At 37.7% G+C, this 12,132-nt stretch overlaps 1 protein-coding gene across 1 annotated transcript in view; it reads right to left on the reverse strand.

Annotated features, from left to right (window-relative positions):
• Positions 1 to 12,132, reverse strand: part of MEGF9 (multiple EGF like domains 9) — a 120,077-nt gene that overhangs the window by 18,728 nt on the left and 89,217 nt on the right. The gene's annotated exons all lie outside the window — the stretch shown is intronic.

A 12,132-nucleotide genomic window follows, 5' to 3' on the forward strand; every position in this document is an offset into this window, starting at 1 on the left:
CCATGATCTTCCCCTTTGATTGAGGCTGATTACAGGCTCCTGGACCTTTTGGGAGATTCCCCCACTAAAGAGTCCATATAGATAAGGCAATACAACTATTCTCAAGTGGCTGCACTACGTTTTAACTCATTTTATTTGTAGAGCATTCAAATTGCCTTCATTCATTCAACAAATATTAATTAAGAACCTACTGTGTACAAAGTCCTATGCTAGACTTTGTGGGAGATATAAAAGTTACATAAAATATAGGTCCTCCCCTCATGGAATTGTACAATATAGTTGGGGGACAAGACTTAAGCATAATTGTAATGTATAATGCAACATGATAAGTATATTAGAGACACAATAAAGCACTTTGTGAGGTCTGAGGGGAAAGGTCATTACCAAGGTGGCAGGAGACAGAGAGACTAGGGAAGGCTTCTTAAAGGAGGCAGCATTTGAAATGAGGATATAGGGAGTAACCCAACTTTTCTAGTTCAAAAATCCCTGACAGCTTTAGCCAAATAGCATTCTGCAAAACTACCAACATAACAGTTATATAGGCACATCAATCTGCTTTGTGGAGTAGATATTTAGACCCTTACAGGAGGCATTTTGGAATAGGACAACATGCAATTAGTGCCAGAAACAGCTAGCAACCTCTGGCTCTCAAGTATAGAAAAAATCATCTCTTCATGCACATCAGAAAAATTGCTGAAGGCACATCTCTTTTGTTACAAACATCAAGAACATTTTATCAAAGGAGCCTTCAAGATGATTAAAAGACTATGGGAGAAAGGTTTTTTGACTGATAAAAATCTGACGGAAGACAAATACAAAAAATTACTTTCTGGGACTGTGTCATATCTATTAAAAAGAAGTAAATGGGCTGTCATGTGTATAGTCCTTTGAGTGCAATGAAACTGTTCATTCATGTTGGCTTCCTAACAACAGGTGCAGTCTCTCCCTGACCAAAAATCCATATATATAAATGGCCCCTGCTACCTGCGTCCGCACCCACTACCCCTCCTTAACTGCTACTGAAAAATGGGCTAGGCCCCTGACCAGTCTCTATTCCCATCATCAGAATTTCAGGTATCACAGCCCCCCCCCACCTCAACACAAATACTGGTGGAATTAATCTGCTATGCTGTCATGAGATTTGCCTAGTCATCAGTCCTTAAACCTTTTTTGCTTCCCTTGGGATGTAGTGAAGTTAAATATTTGGGCTTTGGGCTCAAAGGGTTCAGGACTTATAAGGACTTTAATAGGATTCTAGCATATGAGAAGTTCAGGGTCACACTCTGAAGAGACACAAGATTTTGACTCAGAGAGAAAAATAATAGTGCAAATGACAAAAACAATAACTGATGCTTATCTAGCAAAATGAGGTAGCATCACATAGTGGATAGAGAGCTGGCTTTTCAGCCCTCACAGGAAGGCCTGGCTGTGAGGTTCAGATCCTATGGTTTCAGCTCCTGTTTCTGACACATACTGGCAATATGAACCCAGGTAAGTTATAGAACCTCTCCATGCTCTGGGCAACTCTAAGTTTTTTAAGTTCCAAGAAGGTGCCAACATGAATTGGTAGAGGAATTCTCTCACCATAAGCTCCCTTCACTGATGAAACCACAAGTTAGCATTCTGTATCTGGATTTGTTTAGCACTTTCAAGTTTGCAAAGAGTTTTATATACTGTATGTACCATTTCAGTTGCATCATGGATTAAATGGCCCTTCTTGGACAGAGAGTTATCCAGTAACCAACTTACAATCAATATGTTGGAACAAACTGTTAAAAGTTAGAAGCAACCTGTATTGAAACTACTCTTTCCCTAAGGAAATCTTTTATATCTTACCACTGATCAACTTTGGTAGAAAAATGTGAATGTGAATGTGACAGAGTTAAGATCTATTCAAGGGGTCAGTGATTTGGGTTTGTCTTTTATCAACTCATGCCTACTCTCTCAAAATAGCTTTGGATATAATGTAGTACATTCAGTCAGAGGATAGAGTAAATGTGCAGCTTTGATATGTGTATTATGGATATCAAGAGGCAGTGTTGGAGTAGACAGAGAACTATGCCTGAAGCCAGGAAGATCTGGGTTTAAGTACCACCTCAGACACCAGCTATGTGGCTTTGAGTTCAGTGCCTTAGGCAACTCTAAGGCTAAATGCAGAGAAGGTGCCAACCTGCCCTAGTAGAGAGTGTTTTCTAACCCAGAAGATCTCAATGCCAATGATATCACAGGTTAAGTCTCCATCCTTTTGTACCATTTGTGTCATTCTCCTGAAAGTGAAAGAAATAAGACATAATTTCCTCCCTGGGTCAGCTTACTCCTCTATAAAATGAGGGTATTAAAGAATCACAGTCATCTTGGGACCTTAAGTAATTCTCTAGTCACAAGCAAAAACAGATAGAACTAACCTATACCTCTTCTTTAAAAGTGGTCATTCAGCCTTTCAAGACCTCTAATGATGGAGAGTTCACTGTCTCCCAAGGCTGCTAGTTTCACTTTCAAATAGCTCCATTAGGATGCTTTACTTACATTGAACCTAATTCTGTCTTTCCATAACTTCCACCACAGCTCTTAGTTTGGCCTCTGAGGCCAGGCGGACAAATCTAATCCCTCTGTTACAAGACAGCCTTCCAAATACTTGAAATCAGCTATCATGCCACACCTAAGTCATGTATTCTATTGCCTAGAATTTCCTATTCTGTCAACTAATCCTCATACGGTATGGTGTCTAGTACACTCAGCGTCATGTTCACCTTGTTCTGGTTGCGTTCCAATTTCCTTATTAAAATATGATACCCAAAACTATATCATGCGTGGCAGACTACAAAGGGGCCACATGCCTCTGCTGATGCAGTGCTAAATAAGTGTAAGTTGTTTCTGTTGGTCTGGGCTCTGCTAATGACTAGCACATTGGCAAGTCACTCTGTGACTCTGCTGGCCTCAGTTTCCTCCTCTAAAAAGTAAGAGAGTAAGACTAGATGACTAGTAGGGTTCCTTTCAGAAAATTCTAACATTCTATGTACTGAGGTCCTTTCCAACGTGGGCATTCTATTATACTATGGTTAAATCTTTAATATGCTATTTAATGGCTCTAGAAGTATGAGCTTAATTGATTTTTTTCTTTTGCCATTAAATGTTTTATCCAAGTTACCTTTCAGTGTACAAGTGAACATTTTAAAAATTATTTGACTATGTCAAGATAGAGAGATGTTTGAAGCCATTTTTGATATTATGGAATGTTCTTTCAGAACATGAAGAATTTCAGTCAATAGATGGATTCCCTCTAAATATGTTTTAGATTGCTCACTCTCAAAAGAGCAAAGAATGTTTAGCACAAAGGCCCAATGTTTTCAATGATAAAGCTACCCTTTTTTTGAACCAAAGAAGCTTTGCTGATTGCATAATGATTTATAAAGTATGTGTTGTGCTAGTGAAGAGGGCAATATTAAAAGCAGATCTGACATCAAAATGTCAAATCATGGAATTAAATTCCCTTTTTAGGGGAAAGCAAGGCTCTAAAGAAAAAATATTTTGTATAAAATCACAGGAGCAAGGATATGAAATTTAATATTTGTTAATAATCTTTGATTTTATGTACTTCCCTAAATACCAAAGGTGCTTAGAATTTGTGTCTCATGCATAGATATATCATATTGATTATGGTTAAAATAAGGGATAAATGTAGAGAGGATCTGTGCTTCAAAAATTATGAAATATCAGAACTTAAAGAGACCTTCCAACATAGAATTTTAGAGTATGAAAGAAACTCAGAGATTATCTACCCTAAATTCGTTACCCTTAGAAAGGAAAAAACAGAAGCCCCAAACCAAAATGGATTGCCCACATTAATAGAGCTAGGCAGTAGCAGAGCTTTACAAAGAACTTTATAATTCACAATGTACTTTCTTTGTAACTGTACAAGGTTGATAATACTACAAATATTATCTCTAATTTAGAGATGATGAAAATAAGGCTAAGTTCACTTTGATAGCCATTTTAATAATCCTATAGAAATAATTTAAATGATTGTTCTAATAAAAACACCACAAGTATTGAGATATTAAGCACATTTTCGATCTCCCTGATTATACTAAACAGGATTCCCAATTTTAGAGATTTTAGAGAATCAACACTTAGAATCAAAGCATTCTAGATTCTAGAGCTCAAAGGCTTTAGAAATCACAGAAAACAGAGTTAAAGCTTTAAAAATGCATTTTATAATTTTACAAATGAAGCAACTAAGGCCCAGAGAGAGGTTAAGTGCCTTGGATGACACATCTAGTAAGTTGTAAAGGTAGGGTTTGAATTAATGTTTTCCGACTGGGGCTCTTCCAGGATATCAAAACTGGATAATTTCTAAGACTCCTTCCAATACTAAAAATCTGTGACTACAGAAGGCCAAACAAAGGATCTGAATTGTCCTAAAACAGAATAATTCGCACCTGAATAATTGAGACTACATAAATTGAATTCATTCTGTGTTTTTTTAATGATTCAGTGATCAAAGATTTTTTTAAAAATCTATACAACACACATAATAAGTAGCCAAAGTCATATAAACTGGTCATTAAGTCACTGCCAAAGTCTTCAATGAGCAACATCCAAAGAACAGATTCTCTCTCAAACCTTTTGTTTCTCACTCTCAATTTTCTAAATTTCTGGCTCTGCATCAAGATTCAGTTCAATCCTCCCTCTCCAAGTATGAAACTGTAGGTCTTTTATTTCAAGCTTGTGGATTTTTATGAGCACAATTGGTCTGTTAACAGGACTTTTTTTGTGGCTTCATTGCATTTATATCGCTGACCTTTGCTTCGAGGAGTGTTCAACAGTCTCTAATAGAGGCAGAGCATGAAAGGGGGTGTTGTAAAGGCTTTATTCCATAAAAGAAGTGACCACAGGCAAAGCTTTCTATTTGCTGAGTGATTTAATTCTTACACATGCACAACTTGGCCCTGGGCCATGAGTAACATGTTGAGAAAGCACTACCAGTGCAGCTTTACAACGAACAGTCTTCACTCCTTCCCCCATCCCCTCTCCTGCCCAGGCTCTTTAAAAAAAGACAAGAAAAGAAAAGAATCCTTTTCCTGTTATTTTAAATCTACCCAGGAAAAAAAATGAAGGGTGGTATCCAGACTGTTCAACTAGTTTATCAGCCTCTGTGCTTTTCCCTCTCTAGGCAGCTGTTGAAAAGGGCAGGCTCTCAAAAGAGAGGGATGCCCCCTCAAATCAGTCAGTTGAGTGCCTAGGGCAGAATTACAAAGGGAATACCCTTCTGTGGGAATGGAACTCTGACTGTACTATGATTAAGAAAGTGACTGCGAACTAGGGTAGGTGGTGACTAATGTTTTTTATATCGAACATCAATACAAACGAGCTTGTTTCAGTTTACCCTCTTGGGCAGTAGGTTTGCTAAAATCTTCCTCAGAAGTGTTAAGAAAGCTTTAGGGCTATGGAAAGAATATGAGACTGTCAATCAATATATCTCATTATTAGTTCCAGTTCTGTCAATCACCCACTGTGTGACCCTGGGTCAATCTTTGAGCTACTTTCTTCAACTATGAAATGAGGAAACTGAGCTGGATGCTCTGTAAGGTTCCTTCCAGTTATAATGTTCTCTGTTCTAAGGTTTATCCCAGACCAAACATTCTGTGGTGGTAGAAGGCTATTAATCCTACTAAGCGCTCTGTCATTTTAGTAATATTAGTTTGCAAGGACTTGAGCTGGCTGATTCCTTCTTGTGCTACTGTTAAGTGAAAACAAAATTTGAAATTAAATACAATATTTTTATTTTATGTCTTCATTAAATAACAATTTATTAAATTATGAGTTTAACATGTTTAATAAGTACAATATTGTTGTTGTATGGGTCTTTAGGCAAACCTCTGATATATCTGGGAGCATCTCCTGGTAGATTTTTTTCATGTAAGTTTCTATTTTGTGACTCTGTTTTAAAATGATCTACACTTACTATAACCAGAACCAGTTTTGATGAAGTACCAACTGAACATCAGGACTTGTTTTAGTCATCTTTTCCACTCTTCTCCAAGGACTTCATTAGGCTGCTCTTTCTCTAAAGGCAGAAGTTCCAAATTTCAATTACAGAAGAAGTGACATGTCTTAGCAAGGAGCCTTGTGGCTATCCTGAGTATGTAGGGAACACCACTGTTGAAAGCCAAATTACTGAGCTTTGATTAAGCAATCTAGAAAAGGGGGGAAGGGAGAGAGACAAGCATTTATCAAACACCTTTTGCGTGCCAGATACTGTTCTAATTGCTTAACAAATATTTTATCCTCACAAGAACTCTGTGAAGTAGATGTTATTATTATACTCATTTTACAGTTGAGAAAAATGAGGCAGACAGAGCTTAAATGACTTGCCCAGGGTCACACGGTTAATACTCATCTGAAGACCTAAATTCAGGTTTTTCTGACTTGAGGCCTGGTGCTCCATTGTACTTAAAAATTCCCCAACATAATAACGTACTTACAAATCTATCCACAGCACTACCTAGTTGCCTATTCTTAATTTCCAAATGACATCTGGTAATAGAGAATAGAATTTTTGGTATAAACTGAAGGCAAGAAGTTAATACTATCTTGAAATGTTTCTTATTTAAGCTCATTAAATTAATGACGATGTTTCTCTGGGACAATCCATTTACAAATTTGGAAAACTGAAGCTCAGAGGAAAGGAAGTAAGTAGTCCAGTGTCCCACACACAGCTGGAACTAGAATAAAAATCTCAACACCTCTTCCAGTATTCTCTTTCACTATTTTTGCTTTATTAGTGAAATAACAATGAAATTGTATTTGGAGAAAAAAAAAAGCCTTGAATTATTCATATTATTCAGCACATTAGTGCCTCAGTTCAACATTTACTTTTGATGGGAGCTTATTACATAATTAAAAATAAACAGGTCACAGAATAAAATAAATATCAGGTGAACTTAGAAGTGTCAATATATAATATGTACTTTATATCAGCACTTTATTCTTCAAGTGTTGCTCACAGACTACAGTTTGCTTGTCAACACTGACCAATAAAAGATAAATCTGCCCCTAGAGAGATATCGCTGACAGTCCATTAGGTCAATCATGATGAAATACTACAAGTTTTGCTCAGCTGTTATATTATCCTTCATTATATACATCTATAGATTTTTTTCATTTAATAATTTTAGATGTCACCTTCAGGGCACTTGTAGTACATGGCAGAAGAATCTGTCAAAAACAAGTCCTCTTTCAGTATCTGAAAATAAAGTTTGTAGAATGAGCTGTGGAGCAAAAACTCAAGAAATGACCAGAGAAAAGACAAGGAGCTGACAGAAAGGGAAGTGATAGAGAGGAAAGAGAGAAGAGGGAGAGAGGTGAGGAAAGAAAGAATTGTATATAGTTCATATGAAATGTAAGATGAGGTCATTGTGGATTGCAAAAGTTAGAAGAAACATGAAAAACTCACAATAGAGATAAGCTGTCAAATGTGTCAAACAAGATAATGCATGTAAAACACTTGGAAAATTATAATATTTTATAAATGTGAACTATAACTGATCCCCAAAATATAGTCATTAATTTTTTAATCATGTCACCCTGGGTATATCATTTCCTTGAGCCACAGAATAAGGGACTAGATAATAACTAAGGTCCTTTCCAGCTTTAAATTCTGTAAGTCATCTAACCCCTATGAGCCTGCATCAACAGTCTAAGAAGCTGCTATCTCAGTAATGTGACACTTAGAATCATAGAATATCAGAGCTGCAAGGTCATCTCCATCCAGATCATTTTGCCACCTGCCCTGCCGTTGATGCCATATTTCTCTCTACATGGACTGACACCTACACTAGACCTCCAGGATCTGTGTCACCAGTTCCTGGAGAAGTTAACACACAGAGCTCTAGAACTCTTGCTCCAAATGATAAGCCATCCATTTAACCCCTTGCCCTGAATTTTCATCTCTTGCCTAGGAAAAGTAATCAAATCAATTCCTTATTGTTTTTAGAAAGGGCATGTTAACTGACTACTGGACCATGTGTCTAATTCACAATCCCTCTGATTCCCATTCCCAGAAAGGGAATTTTGATTCTCTCCTCTGGCCACTACTTCCCTATATGGAGTATCTTCTCCCTATTAGATTATAACTTCCTTGAGGGCAAGGAACTGTCTTATTTTTTGTATTTTTTTTAAGAGCTCAGTAAGTACTCAATAAATGGTTACATTTATTACTTCATCCAACAAGCATTATCAAGCACTTACTAAATCTATATGCTAGGCACTGTGTTAAGAGTTAAGGATACAAAGAAAAGGAAGAACATGATCTCTGCTTTCAAGGGGTTCACATTCTAATGGAGACAACACACATACATACACACATGTATATATGTATAATATATATGCATACATATATTCTATACATACACAAGAACAATATATATGTAGCATAAATAAAAAGCAATCTTAAAGGAATGAGGGGAGGAGGTTGGGGTGTAAGGAAAGGTCTCCTGCATGAAGCTGAGAAGCAGAGGTGAGGAGAGAGAACAGCACAGGGAACAGCCAGGGCAAAGGCACCGAGTCAGGAGATGAAGCATTGTGTGTGAAGAATAGCTGTATTACAGGGTGGGCTTGTGTGTTGGAGGGGGTAAAATGGACAAAGATCAGAAAAGTAGAAAGGGGCCAGGTTTTAAAGGGCATAGCTACACACATATTACCAACTACCTCTTGGACATCTACCTCAATCTGGATGTCCTGTAGACATCTCAAACTTAACATGTCTCAAAACAACTCATTATCTTTCCTTCTTTTTAATTTCGTTATTAGTGTCTAGGGCACTAACATTCTCCCAGTCACTCCTAGCCTTGGTGTCATCCTGGACTCCTCTCTTGCACTCACTCTACAGATCAAATATGTTGCTGAACCTTGCTCTCAGTCAGTCAATAAACACTTATTAAGTGCCTACTGTATGCCAGGCACTGTGCTAAGTGATGAAAAAATATAAAGAGACAAAAGACAGTTCCTGCCTTCCAGGAGCTTACAATCCACTAGAGAAAACAAGCAAACAAATATGTACAAATGAGCTACATACAGGATAAATATGAAATAATTGAGAGGAATGGAACTAGAATTAAGAGGATTTGAAGAAAACTTCCTGTAGAAGGTGCGATTTTACTTGAGACTTGGAGGAAGCCAGGGAAGTAAAGAGGCAGAGATGAGGAGGGCAAGTATTCCAGGGAAGGGGAATAGCCAAAGAAAATGTCCAGGGCCAGGAGGCAGAGTATCTTGTTTATGGAACAACAAGGAGACCAGTGTCACTGGATTGAAGAGTATGTTGCAGGGACTAAAGTGTGAGAAGATGGGCAGTCAATATATGAAAGACTTCAAACATCAAAAAGAGGATTTTGTATTTGATCCTAGAGATGATAGGGAGCCACTGGAGTTTACTGAGGAGAGTGGGGGACATGACCAGTTCTGTAGTTTAGGAAAATCATTTTGGCAGCTAAATGTAAGATGAACAAGAGTGGCAAGAGACTTGAGGGAGCAAGATTGAAGATAAGTTAAAAAGTGAGGATGACAGAGTGGGGGAGCTGTTGGAGGAGATATATATACATATATATGTGTAGATGTATATATGTACATACATATATATATTTATGTTGGGGGGATGTGTATATACGCACATATATATCTCTATACACACATATATACATATATTATATACATTCGTGTGTGTGTGTGTGTGTGTGTATGTGTGTGTGTGCATGTGCCCTATTTTTTTTATTCACATAGACATCAAGCTGATATAGACTTTTATCATTTCATGCCTGGACAATTGCAATAGCGATATGATTGTTCTCCCTGCTTCAAAATTCTCCCCACTGCAATCCATCTCTCACTCAGTTAGCAAAATGATCTTCTTTGAGTATAGGTTTGACTATGTCATACCTCCCTGGCCCCACCCTCACCACATACACACACTCAAAAAATTCCAGTGGCTCCCTATTACCCCTAGGATCAAATATGAAATCTTCTGACTTTTAAGGCCCTTGCAACCTTTCCAGTCTTCTTATATTTCCCCTCCACCGACTGGTGGACCTGGTGACACTGGTCTTGTTGCTCCTTGGAAACAAACCTCCATATCTTGACAGATATGTGCTTTATCGCTTGATGTCCCCCATGCCTAGAAGGCTTCCTCTCCTCAACTTTACTTCCAAGCTTCCTTCACATCTTAGTTTAAATTCAACCTTCTTTTAGAGGCCTTTCCCCTTTTCTCATCACTGCCAGTGCCTTCTCTTTGCTATGACCTCCCGATTACACTGTATTTCTCTTGTAAAATTGTTTACGTTTTTCTCTCATTAGAAGATGAGCCTAGGACTTAATAAGTACTTGTTGACTGATAAAAGTCAGAGGATTTTCTTTTCCATTTTTATTCAGCTCCTACTTGACATGTGAATCTCTTTTATAGCGTTATCAAACCATCACCCAATATCTTCATGGAATCTTCCAGTGATAGCAAACTCTCTGCTTAGTGAAACAGCCCATTCTGCTTTGAGCCAGTTCTAATCATTATAAAGTTCTTCTTCATGCTCAGAATATAGAACTGAAAATTCCTAGCCTGTTTTGGGTATCTTTTTAATCTACAGTTCTGAAGGGAGCCTCTAAAACTGATATTGGTAGGCTAAGGCTAGAACAGAAGGATCCTTGTTCTACAGAGAAAGCCCTGGCTCCCCTACTTCCATTAGAAAATCTAATCAGCACTCCTTTTTCCAACGCAGCTGTGTTTTTCAGGACATGAAATATGTTACCTAGAGGGTGAAGCAGACCAAAACACGGTTGAGCCCTTCTACCTAATTCAGTGTCTGAATTGTAACATTGAAGCATCTGGCCTTGAGTTTTCCCCTGGTTTCCCATAAAAAGGTATAACTGATTCAACCCTGTAAGCCTCAAACACGAAGCTTATAGAACTTGTTTAAAGAGCTATTCATTCCATTATGACCACCAAGTATGGAAGGAACTCATTCTCTGATATGACCATTCTATATGAACTAAAAATTTCTCTGATACAATACTGTATTTATGGGTTTCTAGGATGTTTCATGATGGCTTAATATTTGAAAAGCAAATTAGCTTCTCAAAGTATTTTGGATTTAGAGTCAGGAGACTTGAAGTTGAAGGCCCACTTTTGTTACCTAGCACCTTAAAGTTTAAAAAGACTTTTGGGATTAGCACGTGATAGCTATTTTCAAATGCCAAAAGGACTATTGTGTGGAAGATTAGACTTGTTCAGTTTAGCTTCCTAGGGCAGAATTAGGACCAAAGAACTAAAAAACTTTCAAAAAATAGCTAAAACAACAAAAAGGAGAATGATTTGGGCCCATAAAAGGAAAGTTCTCCTAATAATTAGAGCTGTCCAAAAATTAAATAAATTGCCTCAAAGTAGATACTAAACTCCCTGTCACCAAAGGATCTTTAAGACAAGGCTAGACAAGGTTGGGACATTATAGAAAAGATTCATGCTGCAGAGATACATAAGAGTGAAATTATATTTGATGTCTGAAGCAGCAAGGCACCCCAAGGGAGAGTCAAGAAGCAGCATATGCCAGGCCAGTCAAACTACCACTATCATCTTGACCAAACAGATGGAAGCAACCCAGGATATTGAACCCAAAAGCCTTGGAGCTACCATTCTGGGAAGCAAATTCTGTGGAGATGTAACCTGTCAACTTCTCCCAAAGGTGCTAAAGTCACAGCTACTAAAGATCCAGAAAAGAACATTCTTGCCACCAAAGTCTTTGGCAATGTCAAATGGTAAGACAAAAGATATGAGTATTTTACCAGTGGAAACAACATTAAAGAGGTATTACCATGTGCTTTTCCACTGCACCCTAAGGACCATGGGACCTTTCCATCATCTGATGCAGTAGAAACCTTTCATATCCGTTATCTCCATTAGAATGTGAACTCTTTGAGAGTAAGGACTGCCATGTTTTTCTATTTGTAACCTCAGTACTTAGCACAGTGCTTTGTACACAGTAAATGCTTAATAAATGCTTCATTTATTCATGTTCCTTCCAACTCAACAGTCTTTGATTAAGACTCTTAAGCTTTCTGAGACTAGTTCCTAATCAGCAAAACAGAGTTAAT

This window comes from Notamacropus eugenii, chromosome 1 (genome assembly GCF_028372415.1).
Source record: "Notamacropus eugenii isolate mMacEug1 chromosome 1, mMacEug1.pri_v2, whole genome shotgun sequence".
NCBI lineage: Eukaryota > Metazoa > Chordata > Mammalia > Diprotodontia > Macropodidae > Notamacropus > Notamacropus eugenii.